This window comes from Crinia signifera, chromosome 5 (assembly GCF_055691185.1).
Source record: "Crinia signifera chromosome 5, ASM5569118v1, whole genome shotgun sequence".
Lineage (NCBI taxonomy): Eukaryota > Metazoa > Chordata > Amphibia > Anura > Myobatrachidae > Crinia > Crinia signifera.
Genome location: NC_139221.1, coordinates 113150363 through 113171144, shown reverse-complemented (window position 1 = coordinate 113171144; position 20782 = coordinate 113150363). Strand labels below are relative to the sequence as shown.

The 20782-nt window shown below is 44.5% G+C and overlaps 1 protein-coding gene across 2 annotated transcripts in view; it reads left to right on the top strand.

Moving 5' to 3' along the window:
• The first annotated feature begins 12676 nt into the window (after positions 1-12676).
• The window catches only part of RNF144B (ring finger protein 144B), a 73733-nt gene continuing 65627 nt past the window's right edge, over positions 12677-20782 (top strand). Inside the window, exon 1 of one of the 2 annotated variants that reach the window (XM_083187853.1) lies at positions 12677-12982. The gene's annotated coding sequence lies outside the window, so the exon portion shown is untranslated. Of the gene's footprint in view, positions 12983-19543; positions 19646-20782 lie in introns of those variants that run through there. The other variant, XM_083187854.1, reaches the window with a different exon arrangement.

Genomic DNA, 20782 nt, shown 5'->3' with positions numbered 1-20782 from the left:
AGCCATTGTACATATGACTGTATGCAATGATTATATGAAGCATCACTACAATAGTGATGTGTAACATAAACACACCCCCTTTGCATGGCTCCACTGCAGGAGAAATCATCCGATGGGCGACGATTTGTCCTGCCTTCCTAAATAAAAGTCAGCCTCAACTGACTTTTATTGTGACCAAGAGCCAGAATGAAGATAGGCATTGGCCCGCACGCTGGGCTTTCCCATGGGCGATCCCTGTCTCTGCCGGTCCACATCCCTCCCTCCCTGCAATGAACGGCCCTGCAAGTGTGTAACTCGCCGATGCCGTTCGTTGCCGGGGTCTGCACATTCGCAAATACACCCTTGTACATGTGCAGACCCCCAAACATTGGAACGGAGACAAATTTGTCCCTGTCTGAGTAAACTAAAAGGACCCCCCTGGTTTGCTAATGGACAAAACCAAGTGCACTGCAGGTGGGGCAGATGTAACATGTGCAGAGAGAGATTTAGGTGGGGTGTGTTGTAAAAATAAAGCAGTCAGTATTTTCCCTGCACAGAAACAAAATAACTCACCCAAACCTAACTCTCTCTGCACATGTTACATCTGCCCCACCTGCAGTGCATATGGTTTTGTCCATTAGCAAACCAAATGTGCTTTACAAACCAAACTGAATCACCCCCCAAGGTCCATCCATATATAAGCATAGGACATAGATACTGTACACAAAAATACATACATTCACATCTGCGCATGTAGTGTATTAAAAAAACCCTACCACGGAAATCCCCTTGGCAGCATGCGAGAGGGTGTGTTCCCTAACACATCCCCGCACATGCGGCTGAACGGGAGAGAGAAATCATTCGATGTTGCACACCATCACATTTTTTCTCTCCCCTTCGGTATTAAAAGTAAATTTACTTTTATTCCCATCGCAGAGATTGACGAAAAGGGGGCGGGGCTTATATAATGTGATGTCAGCTGTCCGCCCCGAGCAGGCATTGACAATCCTGCATTTTTGTGGGGACGCCTATAAACCGCTGGGCATTCCTCTGCTCCCGCCCCCTGATCTCCCCTCTTCGAGCGAACAGCTCGGCGAGTGTGAAACTCACCAAAGCCATTAGCTCCCAGGGTTTGCGAATGGGCATATTCACCCATGCGCATAAGCAGACCCCGAACATCAGTGAAGGGGCCGAATCAGTCCCTCTGTAGGACAAATACCATCCATGATCTGTGCAAATGCAAATTCATGTCAATTGCATACTGTATGTCTGTATTTACTGTATATGTTGGCGCCTGTGCTGTATTTATGTTTTATACCTCTTAGTCATTTCCAAACAAAATTTTGACTCATGGAGTTTACTCTTTAATTTAACTGATGATATTTAAATGTATGTTATACTTGACTGGTTGTCTTAAGTGGATCATCAAGCTGCCTTTTTAGTAACTAATAATAGAAGCCAATTGAGGTGGTAGCATTGTATCTAGACTGTTTAATTGTATGTGGGAGAAAGAGCGAGATAGAAAACAGTTGGAAGAGAGGGGAAGATACAGTAGTAGCGAGAGAGATGGATGGATAAATAGATAGATAGAGAGTACAGGAATGACTGCGCCAACCCTTATACACTTCTTCAATATACCACTTGAAAAGTTCCCTGGAGTGCCATGAGTTTTCTTTCCACTATATATATATATATACAGTGGTCGAAGTGGAAATTTTGAAGTGGGGGTATGGAAATTTTGAAGTGGGGGTATGGAAAAGTAAAGAGTGAATATAGTGCGCACCTTCGGACACCCCCCTGTCCATCAACGTCCCCGGCCAGACTGCCCCGTTGTACAGGGGTATTACAAAAGCACAATATGCGCTGCTGAGTGATCAGAGAGCATCCTGAGGGGGAAAAGTTTTTTTTTTTATCTTCAGATTAAAGTGGCGGTATGGCATACCCCCGTATACCGCCCCACTTCGACCACTGTATATATATATATATATATATATATATATATATATATATATATATATATACACAGGGCTATTTTTCAGCAGGCTACAGCAGGAACTGAGGCCGTTATTCTAGTTCACTCTTTCCTACAAAATATTTCTTAGATGGACAAAACCATGTGCACTGCAGGTGAGGCAGGTGTTACTTGTGCAGAGAGAATTAGATTTGGGGGATCCGATATGTAATACCGGCGGTCAGAATCCCGGCGGTCGGAATCCCGACACTGGAATCCCGACCGCCGAAATCCCGACCGCCGAAAAGAGTGAACTAGAATAAGGGCCTCAGTTCCTGCTGGAGCCTGCTGAAAAATAGCCCTGTATAAACAAAATAACACGCAGGAGCCGTGTCTTACAGCAACGTTTCGGGAAGATTTATTATCCCGTCCTCAGGCTTCAACAAAGTATAACATACAGTAAATGTGCAAAATTTACCTTATATCCCCTCCTGTGCTCACGTGCATGCTGCGGCGTCCTCCTGTCGCCTCCAGCCCACTTCCGGGTTCAGACCCCTCCTCTCCTCGTACTGTGATGCCGGGTGACGTCAGGGGAGCCGTTCAGCTTGTCCGTAGCAACGTTACAAAGTATAAAAACTGTGAGAAATAAACAAACAATAAACTTAGTTACATATTTTAAAAACAATCAGTAATCACACCTAAGGTGCGCTGCATTCTTTTGAAAAAGACATCAGGTTATCTAGCGTTACCTACTAGAATGCATATTTGGCAGGTAATGAAGATGGCTTACATAGTTAGCTCCAAAAAATAGAAAAAAGGGGGTGGTTAATGGGGTTGGGATCGTTTGGTCGAATGCATTATGGTCGAATGTCATTACATCGAATCCATTAGGTCGAATTGCTAAAAGGTCGACATGATTCTAGGTCGACATGGGAAAAGGTCGAAATGATTCTAGGTCGAAAGGTCATTAGTTCGACAGGTCATTAGGTCGACAAGGTCATTAGTTCGACATTGTCTAGGTCTACATTCACAAAGTCGACATGGGGTTTTTCACTGTTTTTTTACCTGAATGTCAACACAGTCGACATGGACACAGTTTAAAGTGCACTGCATCCCCTCGCATCGCTCGCTGCGCTCGCTATGCGTCGGGCACGGTGCCTCGCTACGCTCGGCACACTATTTTATTCTCCCACCACGCCCTAGTGGATGGTAGGGCATGAAATACCGCCTGTCAGCACATGTCGGCTCAAAAAACAGTGAAAAACCCCATGTCGACTTTGTGAATGTCGACCTAGAAAATGTCGAACTAATGACCTTGTCGACCTAATGACCTGTCGAACTAATGACCTTTCGACCTAGAATAATTTCGACCTTTTCCCATGTCGACCTAGAATCATGTCGACCTTTTAGCAATTCGACCTAATGGATTCGATGTAATGACATTCGACCATAATGCATTCGACCAAATGACCGCATCCCGGTTAATGACATAGACCTCAAATGAACACATTCCAATTAAGTTGGTCATTTAATCCCTTGGGTTTAAGGCTATCCAAAGTAAAGATCCATTTGGCTTCACACTTCAATAATTTCAGGTGCCTGTCACCTCCTCTGCCATCATCCGGCACATGGTCGATGACCATGTGGCGGAAATTGGCCAGGTTATGTTTTGCTTCTGCGAAGTGTTTCGCCAATGGTTGGTCACTACCTTTCCCCTTAATCGCAGCACTGATGGCAGAGCGGTGTAAAGCCATTCGCTCCTTGAATGTGCGCATGGCTTTACCTATGTAAATGTATCCACAGGGACATTTAGCCAAGTACACTACATATGAGCTGGAACAGGATAAGTGATGTCTGATATAATATTTCTGTCCCGTATATGGGTGACAGAAATATTTTCCCGCTATCATGTGGCTGCAAGTTTTGCACCCAGTGCATTTATAACAGCCATTGCTGCGTCTGGTTCTCATGGTGGATTCTTTCAATTGGTTTGTGACATCACTGTGCACTACCCAGTCACGAATACTCCTACCTCTTTCATAGCAATGTCTTACTTTGGTTAGCTTGAGGCTTTTAAACTCATTCTGTATGACTGGCCAGTTGTTCCCCACTACTTTTCTCACTGACTTAGTGGCTGTATGGTATTTTTGTACCCAATTAATATTTTGATCAGATGTAACTTTGCTTTTGGGTTCTAGTGCCTTTTGTCTCGTGATTCCATCTACCCTTTGTTTAGCCATGGTAAGTGTGGATTCACTGTAACCACGTTCCCTAAATTTGTCTGACATAATACTCAGGGTGGTATCCAGGGTATCTGGATCGCTGGTTATGCGTTTGGCTCTCAAAAATTGAGAAAAAGGGAGACTATTAATTGTTGATTTGGGGTGGAAACTGTCTGCTCTAAGGATTGTATTTTTGTCTGTACTCTTTGTGTATACGCTGGTTACCAACTTGTTGTTAAAAAGCTTAATGGTGACATCTAGGTAGTGGATCTCCTCCAGACTCATAGAGAAGGTGTACTTGATGGGACAGTCGGAATTATTAATCTCACACATGAGATTATGGAACTCATTATATCCTCCTCTCCACAAGAGGATCACGTCATCAATATACCTCTTGTAGTACAAAATCTTGTCCCTACAATCACGGTTCAGGAAAAAATTTTAATCAATGTGTCTCATATATCCATTCGCATATGTTGGAGACACGTTAGATCCCATTGAAACACCGGTCCTTTGAATATAATATTTACCGTTAAAAAAGAAGTAATTTCTCTCCAAAATTAGCTGTAATAACTTCATAAAAAAATCAGGATTAGGGCCGGCATATTCAGGATGGGTTCTAATTAATTCATCAATGGCTCTCAAACCTTTCCCGTGGGGAATATTGGTATACAGACTGGTGATGTCCAGGGTCACCATCCAGGTGTTATCCGGGACATCACCCAGTCTGTCAAGAGATAGCAAAAGATCCGTGGTGTCCCTCAGATATGTCTCCCCCGCCTGGACACACGGCTGAAGAAAGAAGTCCAAGTATTTTGAGATGTTACTGTACAAGGACTCTCTTGCAGACACAATGGGTCTCCCAGGCGGGTTCAACATATCCTTGTGGATCTTGGGGAGGGTGTATAGCAAAGGGACCCTCGGGAAATCATTCTTGAGGAAGTTATACACATCTAAATCAATAATTTTATTTTCTTTTGCTTCCAACAAGATCTGATCTATTTCCGCTTTATATGCATCTGTAGGGTTTCTAGCTAGTAGGCCATATACGCTCTCATTCTCTAGCTGTTTATAGATTTCTGTGAAGTATTTGTTGATGTCCATAACGACAACAGCTCCGCCTTTGTCTGCCGGTCTAATACATATGTCCTTGTAATCACTTAGATTTTTTAGAGCAGTCCATTCTTCATGGGTCAGATTGTTCCTCTTCTTATCTGCGGCAGCTGCGTCGTTTTTTACTTGGACATTCAAAACGTCCATGAAGCCAGCGATGGTTGAATTGTTGGAATAGGGGTTGAAATTAGATTTGGGCTTAAATCTGGATCTTATAATTTCAGTTGAGGTAGGTGTTTTTTCATCAAAATACTCTTTTAGATGTAGTTGTCTCCGGAGGTGGAGTTGATCGACTTTCCATTCGAAGGGCTTAAAATCTGTAGTGGGCACAAAGCCTAGGCCTTTGCCCAATACCCTCAGTTCAATTGGATTAAGCTCTCTTCCAGATAAATTGAATACTACTTGTTTGTCCTCTGACCTCGTCCACTGCCTCTTCCTTTTGCCTTTGCCCCCCCTCCTGACAGGTCTGTTTTTTCGCCGCGCCCTGTGCGCGTCTTCACCCCTAAAGGGGGTCTGCTGTAGGTGGAGGGGCCTTCTCGGGCATCACTTGTGTCATCACAGGATGAGGATTGGGGGTCACTGGAGTATTGTCTGTTGCGAGGTTGATACCGTTTTGGTTCCCTCGTCTCCAGGTTGTTCTCTCGCTGTTGCCAGATATCCATTTGTATACACTCAATTCTTCGTAGTCTTTGTTAACCACTTCGAATTTTTGTTTTTTAAAGGCAATCAGCTCTTTTTTATAATTAAGTATTTGTGAATTCAATTTACAGTATCTTGCCAGTTGTCAGGCATCTCTTTGGCAATGAAGTTCTTATGTTCCAGTTCAAAGTTGGAAATTTTGTCTTTCATGATTTTTAATTCTTTTGCCGATTCCTCCACTACCAGAGTCATCATATCCAGCGAACATTTATTCAATATCGCTATCCAGCGACGAACAAACTCTTTACTGTGTCTGCCTATCGTCGGGGTGTTTCGAACCCTGAAACCCCTAGGGATTTTTCTTTCCCTTATATACTCAGACAATGTTATCCCATGGAGTAGAAAGTCAGTTTCTCTTTTCTTCATTTTAAACAGATTATTGTGGATCTCCTCTGGGGTAATTCCCCCTGCTGATTCAAGGAAACGTTCCTTAAAAAGTGCAGCTTCCATTTCTGTTTCTGAGAAACTTAATAATTCCCCAATAGGGACATCAGTCCATGTAAAGCCGCTGGCTTGATCCATGGTCGCAGCAAATGCTGCACAGACAGCAGTGTATCAAATGATAAAACTTGAATGCAGTCACCACGGTGCAAGTAAACAGTTAAATACCATGTAACCTTGAGGTGGGGGATTTCATTTGCTGGTTGGTGCTCAGCTGTGGCGCTTCTCCGTCCAGATTACTCCAGATCTTCAAACGTCATACACATGGGGCGATTTGCTGGCACACTTCCAATCTGTTTCAGCTGCCCTGGTGCCGGCTCAGAATGAGATAATATAGGAATGCTTTGAGTGGCCGCACTCTTGGGACTCCGCTCACCGGACAAAATAACACGCAGGAGCCGTGTCTTACAGCAACGTTTCGGGAAGATTTATTATCCCGTCCTCAGGCTTCAACAAAGTATAACATACAATGACATGTGCAAAATTTACCTTATATCCCCTCCTGTGCTCACGTGCATGCTGCGGCGTCCTCCTTTCGCCTCCAGCCCACTTCCGGGTTCAGACCCCTCCTCTCCACGTACTGTGATGCCGGGTGACGTCAGGGGAGCCGTTCAGCTTGTCCGTAGCAACGTTACAAAGTATAAAAACTGTGAGAAATAAACAAACAATACACCTAGTTACATATTTTAAAAACAATCAGTAATCACACCTAAGGTGCGCTGCATTCTTTTGAAAAAGACATCAGGTTATCTAGCGTTACCTACTAGAATGCATATTTGGCAGGTAATGAAGATGGCTTACATAGTTAGCTCCAAAAAATAGAAAAAAAGGGGGTGGTTAATGACATAGACCTCAAATGAACACATTCCAAATAAGTTGGTCATTTAATCCCTTGGGTTTAAGGCTATCCAAAGTAAAGATCCATTTGGCTTCACACTTCAATAATTTCAGGTGCCTTTCACCTCCTCTGCCATCATCCGGCACATGGTCGATGACCATGTGGCGGAAATTGGCCAGGTTATGTTTTGCTTTTGCGAAGTGTTTCGCCAATGGTTGGTCACTACCTTTCCCCTTAATCGCAGCACAAAGGAGGACGCCGCAGCATGCACGTGAGCACAGGAGGGGATATAAGGTAAATTTTGCACATGTCATTGTATGTTATACTTTGTTGAAGCCTGAGGACGGGATAATAAATCTTCCCGAAACGTTGCTGTAAGACACGGCTCCTGCGTGTTATTTTGTCCGGTGAGCGGAGTCCCAAGAGTGCGGCCACTCAAAGCATTCCTATATTATCTCATTCTGAGCCGGCACCAGGGCAGCTGAAACAGATTGGAAGTGTGCCAGCAAATCGCCCCATATATATATATATATATATATATATACATATATATATATATATATATATATATATATATATATATATACATAGTCCCCAAAGTTCTGGATGTCCAAAAGTGGAAATGTCTGCGTAGTTCTCAATGACTCCACTCTCCACACCAATGGGGCCACCCCAAAAACTGCAGTATATAGGTGCTTACATAAGCTTACATAAGCGATCGTGGGTGAACTCCTATCATGGTATCTTTACATTGTCACCAGGTGCTTATTTGTCATGCAGTGAGATGCATACATATGCTAACATATTAACACTTAAGGTTACTCATATCATGGTATCTTTAGAAGACATTGATGCTCACACAAGGCTTGCTTGGACAATTGTACAACACGCAAGTAACGGTTTATTTTCTGCTACTTCTCTGCTGCCCTGAGGAAGTGAGGAGAAAAATGTGTAGTTCCCCATCCCTGGAATAGAGGGAAACAGGAGCAGGGGTGGATTGGCCCAGTGGGAAACCGGGGTATTTTCTGGTGGGCCGGCCTATTACAGGTAGGAAGTGGCTGGGCTGTGGACTGCACGACCGTCATCCCCGCGGTTAGCAGGTTTTAATTCCCAATCCGCCTCTGAACAGGAGGAATAAGTGTAAGAATAGATGGTGACAGAAAGAATAGAGGGGGATGGGAGGAATAGCATGTAACATGGAGAACTACTAGTGCTATCATATTATGAAGTACACTCACTCTAAAAACCATTAATCATTTTGTGAGTTTAAAACATGCAAGTGTCACCGCAGCAGGTATGGGAGTTACGGCTGCGAGTGGGACAGGAGAGATGCTGCTCAATCAGAGCTGGCCCTAGGCATAGGCAAACTAGGCAAATTCCCAGGGCGTTTGTAATGCCTAGGAGCGCCAACAGCTTCTGCTGATTAAAATTATATGCAGCATGCCTATATTCTGTGTGTGAGTGAGGCTGTATCTGCATATGAAATAGTGTATTCATGGAAATCACTGTAACATTCCATATGCAGGTACAGCCACAGTTGCACACAGAATATAGGTATGCCGCATATCATTTTAATCATCGGAAGCTCCTTCTGTGCTGGTCAATGCAAATAAGACAAATTTTCTGAAAAAAAGTCACCCAACGTTAGCAGAGCTGGCCAGGAGCTGCATGGCCTATTGAGGCAAGATGTATGAGGAACCATCTGTATCCAAGCCAAGTCAGAGGTCACAGTGTTAGCGGCTGTGCGAGTGCTGTCTGCGGGTGGGATGGTTGTGCAATAGTGTTCAGCATATGTGTAAGGGGCATTATGTGTGTCATGTATAAATGCATTAATAATGTGCGACATATGTGTAACGGGATTGGTTCTAAATCCCGACGGTCGGAATCTCGGTGTTCAAAATCCCGACGCCGGAATCCCGACTGCCGAAGTCCAGACAGGGGGACGACGTGGATTGCCTTCCCCCTTTGCAGGCGCGCTGCACTCGCCACGCAGCGGGCCTGGTGCCTCGCTACGCTTGGCACACTAATTTATTCTCCCTCTATGGGTGTCGTGGACACCCACAGAGGGAGAAAGTGTCAGGATTTCGGCAGTTGGGATTCCGGCGTCAGGATTTTGAACGCCGGGATTCCGACTGCCGGGATTGTAACTGCATCCCTGTGTAACAGGCATTATGTGTGTCATGTGTATAAGGGCATTAATAATGTGAAACATATGTGTAAGGTTCATTATGTGTGTCATTATGTGTATGAAGGGCATTAATAAAGGTTGGCATAATGTGTAAGGGGCATTATGTTTATAAGGACATTAATATTGTGTGTCATGTGTAAGGGGCATTACTGTGTGGTATTATCAGGGGTGCCGAGAGAAAGGGGTGGGGGTACAAATTACCCAGGCCAAAGTCTGATGGAAGGGCCCAGTGGGGGCCCCCTCCCCTTAAGTGACAACAGCAGCTCTTCTCTGCCCAGCACACACTGCTTTGTGCTGGGTTGCAGTGTGGCCATGGAGGTGCTTAAAATACAATATTTTCTCAGGATTTTTTTCTAAGGGTATAATGTGAATAATGTGAGGAGTAATGTATATAAGGTAAAGTGGTACTATTGTGTGATGTAACGTGAATAAGGGACACCATCACATGATATAATGTGAATAAAGTTGCACTACTGTGTTGCATAATTTGAATTGGGGGTACTATTGTGTGGCCATGCCCCTTTCCGGCAAGAACACACGTCTGTTTGTGCTGTGCACCGAATGTGTGCACTCTTTCTATTTAAAATATTGCGGGTAGGAGCACCAAAATGATGACTGCTATGATGAGGGTTGATGGTGCTGGGAAAGGGGAGCAGGGTCAGAGGCGGAACTAGTGGCGGTGATAGGGGGCTCCAGCCAAAATCTTGCCTAGGGCATCATTTAGGCTAGGGCCGGCTCTGCCTCAATGTCCCAATGTCAGGCAGTTTTCGAATTGGCTTCCGCAGATACCGCCATTCTGAGATGGCGTTAGCCTATGGTAGGGGTGGGGAACTTTTTTTGTGCCAAGGGCCGTTTGTATGGGGAATAAATACTTTGGGGGCCATATGTAAAAATGTATCTTACAAATTGTCCTGCTGCAGCTGTCCCAGGCTCCTGCGGCTGTTGATTAAGAGGAATTTTGCGTGAACTACCGACCTCTCCTGAGAATTCCCCTGTAGTTGACTCCTGGCAAAGCCACCGGGCGGGCCACTCAGACCGGCTACGGGGGCCCCATACGGCCCCCGGGCCTGAGGTTCCCCACCCCTGGCCTATGGGCTGCACATCACACAGCCGCCTGTGTCATCACTAACCGCAGATGTGCAGACCCACCAGCACAGCAGATCGCAGGGACAGGCTTCTTTCAGAGCTCCTGTCCCTGCACCTGCATGGACATAAATCCACCCAGATTGCATTGTATGTGCGATCAGTAGTATATGAGCCCCTGAGTGAGGCAGGAGGGCTTAGTTTTTTTGGGGGGAATCGGGCTTCATGGGCGAGGGAGGTTTAGGTGCTGCGGGGAGGGTGTTAGGCTATGGCTACCTGCAGGGTAGAACTAGGCTGTGGGGGTGGGAAGGTGGGCTGCTGTGGATGCCGCTGAAATCACCGTATACTTGTGTGGTACCCGCACTTTTTGGGGACTTTCCATCCAGGGGGTTGGACAGCAATAGTGGACACAGAGTCGAGGGAGCTGATACACTTGAACAGGTTGAAATTTTATTGTTCGCCCTCTGACAAGAGGGCATGTCAAAGCTCTCGGCTGCTCCCCTTCCCTGCGGTGCCGGTTCTCAAGTGCGGCAGGGCTCCAGCCGGGTCCCATCGCTGCCGTCTCCTCCTCGACGGCGCTGGTCACTGCTAGAAGCTTCCTCTGGATCGTTCGCCGGTCTCTGGTGCCGCCGCGGGTACCCTCCCGGTCACTGCGCACCGCTTCTCCTGACCACTCCAGCCTTTCTCTCCCCAGCACGTGATGGAGGCCCCTTCTCCTTCCACCCTTCCGTCTCTCCTCTTTTCCTGCTGGGTAAGTCACGCCTCCAACCTTCTGCTTCCTCACCATGAGGGGGATTAACCCCTTCCCCGCTGGGGGGTTATTCCTCACGAGATCTCTTAGTGGCAACCGCTGCAGGGTGCCACACTTGCCTACTTTTGAAAACTAGTTTCAGGGAGATTAGAGTTGGTATTAGAATTTTCGGTACTTATGTATTATCTGGGCTCCCATGTTAAATGCACGCCATTTTTTCATACCCCTACTATCCAGCTACGCATGGAGTTGATTTTATATAGTGTGGCGAGCGCAGCGAGCCACCGTGCCCGAAGCGTGGCGAGCGCAGCGAGCCCCGCGAGGGGACGCGGTCTCATAAGAAAAACGGGAGCCCAGATATTACATAAGTACCGAATTTTCCACAGCACCCCATTGAGGGTGACTGTCATGCACCACCCAAAAGGCGCATCAAGCTCCATATATAAACCAGAGTCAGATAAGGTGCAGGGCCCACGATGTCAGTGCCCCCTGCCAAGGAGGCCCTTTGCCCCCTTATACGTGATAATAAATGTGATGCCTATGCAACAATATCCAAATGAAATTTAACCATACTTACATAGCTCTGAGAAAGGTTTTCACGGACATTGTAAAGGAGGCACCAGAATTGGGGGGCCCTTAGTCAGGCCCTCGAAGGTGGCACCTAGAAGCACGGATGTGCACCACTACATCTAAGAGGTGTGTCATAAAATGACTTACATCCAAATGCAGATGAGCCCCAAAGCAGTTAGTAAGATCTACTGTACGGGAAACCTTATTTAATATGCATGTAGCCATAGGGATTATTGTGCATTATAATAACCAATGCAGGGAAATGGTATTGATGATTCTATTTGAAAGTATATTTCTCATATGTCTTTATTTTTTGTCTTCCCCAAAAAATTTAACCGCAGTGTAATGTGGGTTTAGTGAAATGAGGGAGATTGCTAGACTAATCAGGGAGAGAGGGAAATTGCTGCTATTTCAAGGAGTCTCCTGCAGAATGCTGGAGGGGAGGCAACTAGGTATCACCGATAATCAAGCAAAACGGACAATTTTATTTATTTATTATGGGACAGTGACAGAACCAAGGGTGCCAAATTATCTGTGGTGTACCTTTAATATTTAATATGGTTTATTTTAATATTGTGTATGTTTATAATCATTTAATTATGGGGTGACATTTTTCAACATCAAACTACTGCATCATATAGCAGGATGTTCCATGCATTGTAATTCTAGTGCACAGCTTTCAGTGACAACCTTCAGTACTAATAACTGTCTTTATATGGTATTTGTGACTATATGGAATGCCAAAACAGCTGCGCTGGGAGTTGATGTAATCACCTGCAGCAGCGGAATAGAGGATCCCAGATGGGAAGTAGGAAGTGCAGTGTACATACAGGCTTCCTGTACCATTACATGCAGCTCCCTCTCCCTCTCTCATAATGCTGCTGCTGCATACAGTACAAGCTGTGACGTGCCATTAAGATAATGGCAACTTGCTCTGAATAGAGGGAGGAGATTATCTCAGGCAGCAGCAGCGGCAGCGGCTGGGACTGGGAGACTTGTGCGTGGAAAGGTAGCAGAGAGGGGAATTCTCTGTGTGACTGAAGCCATGTATTATTAGTAGCAGCTCATTAGAGCCCGGGGGCTCCTCTGCCTGCACTACAGGGAGGAGAAGCTGCTACTTCTCCAGGACGGGGATTTATATTCCAAGGTAAGCAGCCTGCTCTCCCCTATACAGATGTTGTCAGATCTGTCAGCTCCCATAGGCAACAGTTGCGGGTTTGTGCCGGGCATCAGATCATCAGGCTGGTGGCACAGCACAGTACATGCCTGTTACCTATGGATGCTGCGTGGATACAGTCCGGCTGCTGCAGGGACCGTATTGCATAACATGTCTGATGTGCTGTAGCGGACCTGCAATGAATGTCTGCATCTCTTACACCACTCACATGTAATATTACGTGTTGTTTCTATAGCGACACTTTCATGGAGTATAGAGGCTACTGACTATTATGTGTGTTCATAGTGGCAACCTATTTTACACAAATGGCTGTAATGTAAGATGCTTCCTCCCCATATAGGAGAATAGTGTGCATGGAGGGGTTGGCTCATGCTTAGAAAGCATGCTGAGAAATGTGTGGTCATAACTTGATACTGACTATAGATGTGACAAAATGAGATGATTGCTGGGAAATTATCTCCTGCGCCTGGGGAGAAAACATGCTGCTGCACATTGGGGGAATAGATGCTACTGTGTATGTATTCTCCCTGTGAGTGAGGTAATCCCAACAGCAGTTCCTGGGAAAAGCCAGAACACTGCAAGCAGCAGCAGCAGCAGCACAAGCAGAGGTCCCTAATCATCCTATTTATTATTTATTCATTCTCACATTTTCCCTCTATTAACTCCTATATCTGACCTCTGCTTATTGCCTTAGTGCATGGATAGGAAATGTTTTCCCATAACTATTAATGTAAAAGTCAGGCTGGACGTTCCCTCCAATAAAAAGCTTGTCCCACAAAGTTTGAGTTGGGAGGAGATGCGCACATGCTTAATATGAAAGCGTGTGGGTTAAGGCTGCTAATGCATCCTCATAGGGGTAAATGTACTAAAGCTTACAAAAATAAAAGAGGTGGTGTTGCCCATAGCAACCTATCAGATTCTGTCTATAATTTTGTAGGATGCAACAGAGAAATAATAGACAGATATGATTGGTTGCTATGGGCAATATAATTTATTTTCATATTTAGAAGCATTAGTAAATTTACCCCCAGTCATCAAAGAGAAATTCTAAATAGATACAGACTTGTCCACATACACCTTTGCTCAAATGCCCGCTTAGCTGCATGGCAGGGATTGACAAATCTAGTGGCCTATCAGTAAGTGTATACTCGCCCCCAGGATTATACCCAGTCTAATCTAAGATTTTAGCTGAAAGTTCTTAAGAAAGAGAAATAGACTATTTTTTGTTCTCTTTAATGGCCAGATCAAGCTTCATAAAAGTGATAAAGTGGAGAGTGATAAACAACCATCCAATCAGCAACCTGTCATTTTTTTTTAAACTCGGCCTGTAACATAGCAGCTGATTGGCTGGCTGTTTTTCACTTTCCATTTAATCTCGTTTTGAAGCTTGATACATCTGGCCCTAAATCAGCTATAAATGCCACAGTCAAACATGTACGCATATGTGTTGTTATTATTGTGGGGTTGGGCTGGGGAAGGGTGAGATGAAAAAAATTACACTCACATATTAACACAAGCTTTAAAAGATGATTGAGGGGGGTGCGATGAGGCTGGAACCTCAATGGATTGGCCAGTCTTCATTGTCATCATTTTGTATTTTGCACCTGTACCACCTCCTCACAGGAGCATACAGTGTTTCCTGTATTTCTGTCCTACTTTTCTGAGCCTCACACTATTTCTCTCTTATAACAGTTAGTGTCATACTTTCAAATGACAGGTCTTTTCTAGTTTGTAATATACTGTTTGATGTGTCTCATCAATGCATTTGTAATGATTGTGGTTAGTCCCTTGCAGGTGTGTGTTGGCTATGTCACAATGCTAAATACGTTTTCAATAATAACTTATTGTGTTAGTCATTTAGACCAGCAGTACAAGAACTAATGATTCACCTGTTTCACAGTGACAATGTATTGCTCATAAGCATTTAGTTTTGATCAGTTTTTGTTTAGTTAAAGTTACATAACATTTTTATGTTGCTTTTATATTTTGGTGAATATGATGTATTATTTCCAAAAACACAAAAGTTATTTGGAATTAGGAATTAGGAAATTAGGAACTAAATATTTATCACTGAGATGTTTTTCCAGGATCGCGCTGCGGTCCGCATTCAGAAGTCGCTCACGCGGTTTGTGTGGAGCTCACAGATTGGCGCTCTGTCTTCCTACTCAGGGATCACTGAGGACTATCCATTTTACCTCTGTACAGCACACTTCTCCGGTTCAAGCGGTAACCAGACTCAGCTCCCCGCATCACTCCACTTCTCCTCCATCGGAGATTTGCGCTCTGTCTTCGTACTCAGCGATCACTGAGGACTATCCATTTTACCTCTGTACAGCACACTTCTCCGGTTCAATCGGTAACCAGACTCAGCTCCCCGCATCACTCCACTTCTCCTCCATCGGAGATTTGCGCTCTGTCTTCCTACTCAGCGATCACTGAGGACTATCCATTTTACCTCTGTACAGCACACTTCTCCGGTTCAAGCCGGTAACCAGACTTAGCTCCCCTCATCACTCCACTTCTCCTCCATCAATACAGTCTTTTGGATTACCAGCACCATGCCAGGGTTCCCCCCAAAATCCAAACATGTGCAAAGCTATCTTGAATTCTGTCACCTGATTGCTTTACAAACAATCCAGTGTCTGCTTGCTTGTCAGCTGATCACTATAGCCTATCATCTGGCACTGGCACCTGTAAAGGGAGCTGGCAAACCACTCCCAAATCGTCAGTGTAAAGTTGTCTTCAGCCTAGCTGCAAGCTACTTGTAAAGCTTCTGAGGGAAACTCTCTTTTCCAGTGACTCTGGTGCAAATCCTCCATCTTGCTTTGCCACCTGGCTCCATTATTTCCAGCCAATATATATACTATACCATCAGTTCCCATCAATATTAACCATGACCACCAGTTCTCATCGATGCTGTATACTACCATCTGTTTCTAGTGACTTTGAACATGACCATCGGTTATCACTTATATTGTCTATCACCATCATGTCTCATACATCAATAACCGCCATCAATCACAATCGATATTGAACAGTGACATCTGAACCTGTTTTCACCCATCCTAAGCATCATCGGCCATCATGATCGGTTATTACTGATCATGGGCATCTACACTTCCATACATCAATGGTTTTAATTGGTCCCAGCCGATTCCAAGTGTCTCCCTCAGTTCCAGCTGATTGCCAGTGCCTTCATCATAATTCAGACCCTCATCTTAACCTTGCGGGTTACTCTTCTGCCTCCAGTATAATTTGTCAACTCTGTAGAGATGCATACCTATCCTAACTAGAACTTACATGCATCTGGTCCACACCTTTGGTCATTTTTTCTCATTGACCAGATTGATCACATCAAGCCTCTATGCTTCCACTTCAATCCAGCCCCTGCCTTCCAGAACAGACTAAACCCACACATCTAAAAGCAAAGTTATCATTTTTACTTTATATATTTCTCTGTGTGCCCATTGAGAGTAGGTACAATTTCCACTGCTTAAAAAATTTATTACTTGGTGATTCAGCAGAATTATTCATTGATTATATTCCTATCCTTTCTTTCTTCCCTTTCCAGATTTTTTGGCAGATTGGAGCATTTAGAATTTCATTAACTTTCTGCCAAGGAGAATAGTCATGTGTAATGATGTGACTTGTCAGAGGCACAAGTCACATCCAAATTCCCTTGATCTCCCCCCGGCAGCTCCCCGTGAGTCCTTCCGTCCGATCTGGCACTTGATGTACAATTTTAAATGCGATTTATTGCATGTAAGAATAGTACGGAAGGACTCCCGGGGAGCTTCTGGGGGAAGGGAAATGGGATGTGATTTATCAACTGATTACTGCAATTCTGATTTATCTTATGTGCAGCAGGTTCAATCTCCGGACCCCGGCTATGCCGCATCAGATGTTAAATGCAGGCATTTTGGCCACTTTTCACCCAATTTTTTAGCCCGATCTGTCGGATTGGGGTGATATTGGCCAAAATCGCATATCTGCGAAGCAGTTGTTGCAGCTTGGGAATAGTTTATAAACTATAAAATATTTCCATCATTTTATTTACAAATGGAAAACACTGAAAGCATTTGCCAATCTTCTCTGCATGGGTATCCCATCAAGCACACACAGAAATCAGACTGTATGGTGCTCTGAGAAATTGCAAAAAACCCCAAAGCTTCATCTATGGATCTACGGGCCTAGGCATATATAAAGTTCAGACTCTGTCATAGGAAAAATACTAAACAATCATGGCTTTCAAGAAAAGGTAGCCAGGAGAAAGCCTCTATTCATACAAAACATTCTAACATGGCATCTGTTTGGAAATTTGCATCTGAAAGAAACACAAGAATTCTGGAAATATGTCCTCTGCACAGACAACATCAAAGTGGGGTTTTGTGACAGAATCCACAGCATCAAGTCAGTGATTATACAGGAACCTCTACCAACTGTTTTATAACAGCAATATGTGATGGACATCTTGCAATTGTTACATTCACTGTATTTTCTTTATGCACGCATATTATCATGAGGATATCCTGCCAACAACTGAAGCCTGTCTGAAACTGTATCATAAAAAAATACAATGATCTTTAGCATAGTTTAGATATTTTGAGCCTCTCTCACAGCACCATTGGCACTCAAAGGGTTAAAAGCTACAATAAGCTAAATGGACGAAAAAGGTAATCATCAATATTTTGGAATAGCCAATTTAAGGTTCAGAATTTGCCAGAGTTGCCCGACATTTATTTAAAGTGGCAGTCATTTACAAGGGAAAAACCAACTTGCTTCTGTCCCGATTATGATTGCCCTTTAAAAAAACATCCAAGGTCAACTGGCATCAGGAACTTCTGACGAACTATGACCCTATTATATATGACCAATAGGGTCTACTTGCTTTTTCACACATGGCTTCGTCATGCTGGAATGATTTTGTTTAGTAACTAATGAAAAGGGAAAATCTGTTATGTGTCATTTGTCACCAGAGATTAGAGTTATCAAATTAGTTTGTGATGACTAATGATATCCTGATATTTAAAACTTGGAAAAAGGATGTTCTTTCTTTACTTTCCTTTTCCCATGACTTTGTACTGTAACTACTGTTTGTTTCCCTTCGTCATTAAAAAGAAAAAAAAAAAACATCTGCTGTTCAGAAAATATGTGGAAACCCCAAATTGCCCTTGGGTTATTATGTTATTCATAGGGTGTGTAGGAGTGAATATAATATTCCTTAATGTGATTTCATAGATGTTGATGTCACTTTGAAATGTGGATGGGTGAGTTACAGAAGGAGAAGCACCTGTGTCCTAATAATACTGCGGCATTTCAGATGTTGGGAAATGTAGTGCTTTACTATAGTAGCACAATGTAGCTCACTCAGCAGATATCAGTTTCTCATTATGGAACGAAAATGTGGCAAATTGGCATGTCCATTTCCTATTCTAGGAATCTAGTACATCTGCTTCACTCATTATACATTAGTGTCTCTGGCTGCTCATAGTATTACCCTAAGTTTCCATACACTGAGGATCAACATGACATTTTTCAGATTCTAGTTTCTTATTCAACTATTTAACTCAACTATTCTCAGTCGCACTAGATTTTATGACCCACGTCAGAATCAGTGTGGCCAGGATATACATGCTGCAATTCCATTACTTTTAAGGCACATAATGACCTAAGTAATGCTGATGATAAGGTTTACACTGAGTAGAGACGTGGTCCAACGTTTCTCCTGAGCCCTCTGCTTGTCAGGTACATACTATAGCCTACATCCTGCATACTTTATGCTGGTGTATTGGCGCTCACCTTCCACTGTGCCTCACTCCCTCCAGCAGTGGCGGGGATAGCTGCTGGGGTCTGAGACACGCTGCGGGGTAGCGGCGTCCTGCACTCCTCACTAGAGGCACAATCACCGGCACTGGGGGAGCGCTGTTACTCACTCAAATTAATGGCGCTGACTCTCTGTGACGGCGCTGACAGACACTGTTGAGGCACATTGTCAGTGTCCTGCACAGCGCGGGCTTCTCACAGTAAAGCCCTGTACACACGGTGCGATCCTAGTAAGAATCGCTGGGGATATGGTATGTCGACCATATCCCCGTGCAGTCGGGGCGACTGCAATGGTCGCTGTTCGCAGGACCATGCTCTTGCGACCAGAGGCTTCCCGTGGAGCAGCAGGTTGACGGCGTCTGCTCCCCCCGTGGAGCAGGTAAACAGCGCTGGATCCCCCCCCCCCGTGGAGCAGCATGTCGGCAGCGGCCACACCTCTCCCTGTGTCCCCCTTCGGCTTCCCCAAGCAGTGTCTCATCTTCATCTCTGAACACTGATGAAAAGGAAACACTGAGCAATATATTGCCAGCAATCATATTGCTCTGTGTGTACATACCAAGGCGCCATGCCTGAAGATTTGCTGCGCGCGCTGTCACTTACAGGTGACAGCACGCAGGGACAGGGGGAACTCCCACTAACCGGGACGGGGCACAGAGGGACACATCAGCCTACAGGGCTGATACAGCTGCTGTTGCCAAGGAGACAGGTGCAGAGCCCACCACTCCAACAGAGCACACCATACTAACACAGAGCGGGCCCCTACAATACTTGGGCAACTGCCCATAAAGCCCAATGGGAAAGCCGGCACTGGTAATATAACACTATAATTGTGTCATAGTTACCTACCTATCCGCATCCTACAGGAGGATCCTGATTTAGCCATAATGCCCCTGCTGTCCCGCCTTGTTCTCCTAATCTCCTAGATTCTTCAGATTCTGCCAGGGGTGCCATAAAGGAGTTTCTTTACTAGGACAGGGTTTTGCTGTAATTACTGTGATTTGCTGTATCTGCTCAGGAGTCCCTGCAGATGACTCAATATACCCCCTTGTGGGATCCCCTGACAGGAAAGAGAGAACACACACAGAGACACACACACACACACCCCGTTTTATATTTTCTGTGCTGGTGTGCACTCATCAATATGTGTAGTATTACTCTGTATCGCCTGTACTTTTATTGTGTGCATGTGCCCAACAATACAGTCTGAGGGAAAATGCTAAGAGCACATTTAACTCACTTCTTACATTACATTAGTTCAGATATACCAAGTAAGGAGCCATTATCATGTGGCTCCTTGCTAGTTAATCGTAGACCCAATTTAGGGTAACAGTGGTGTGGGGTGAGGTGCCCCTGGACTGGTTGGGCTGGGTGGCTTTAGTGCGGCATGCCCTTACATTCTATTAACACTTTCCCCTCACTAACACTATCTCTCTCTTCTTTTAATTACATTCCATTTTATATTTTCTCTCTCTCTCCTTATGTATAGCTTTGGCTTCCTATCACTAATTATTAACACTTAGTATCTCACTGGCATGCCACGCTGGGCCTCCTAGCTCATGATAGTTTTTGGGGTGCCACACCCTACACCTAGATATAGCTCTAGGGACCCCCAACATACAGAGAAGCCTTGACGTGGCTTGGGGGCATAGCATACACCTGCGCAGGTATATGTAACCAATATCTCTGAATTCTATTATCATGTAGTGTTCAAGATTGGTTACTAATACTATTCAGTGAGCTGGGGGGAAAAATGTCTTGTTTTACTTACTCACTTCTTACATTAACAATGTTAGCTGTTCATATGTAAAAAAAAAAATTTGTCCAGTGTTTTTTAAGAGCAATTCGGTTGAAAAAAATAAGATCTCGTATAGGTTCTTGGATCCATGTGTTTTCGCGATCACATCCGCATTAAAATGACATGACATGAAATCCTGATTGTGCCGTCTT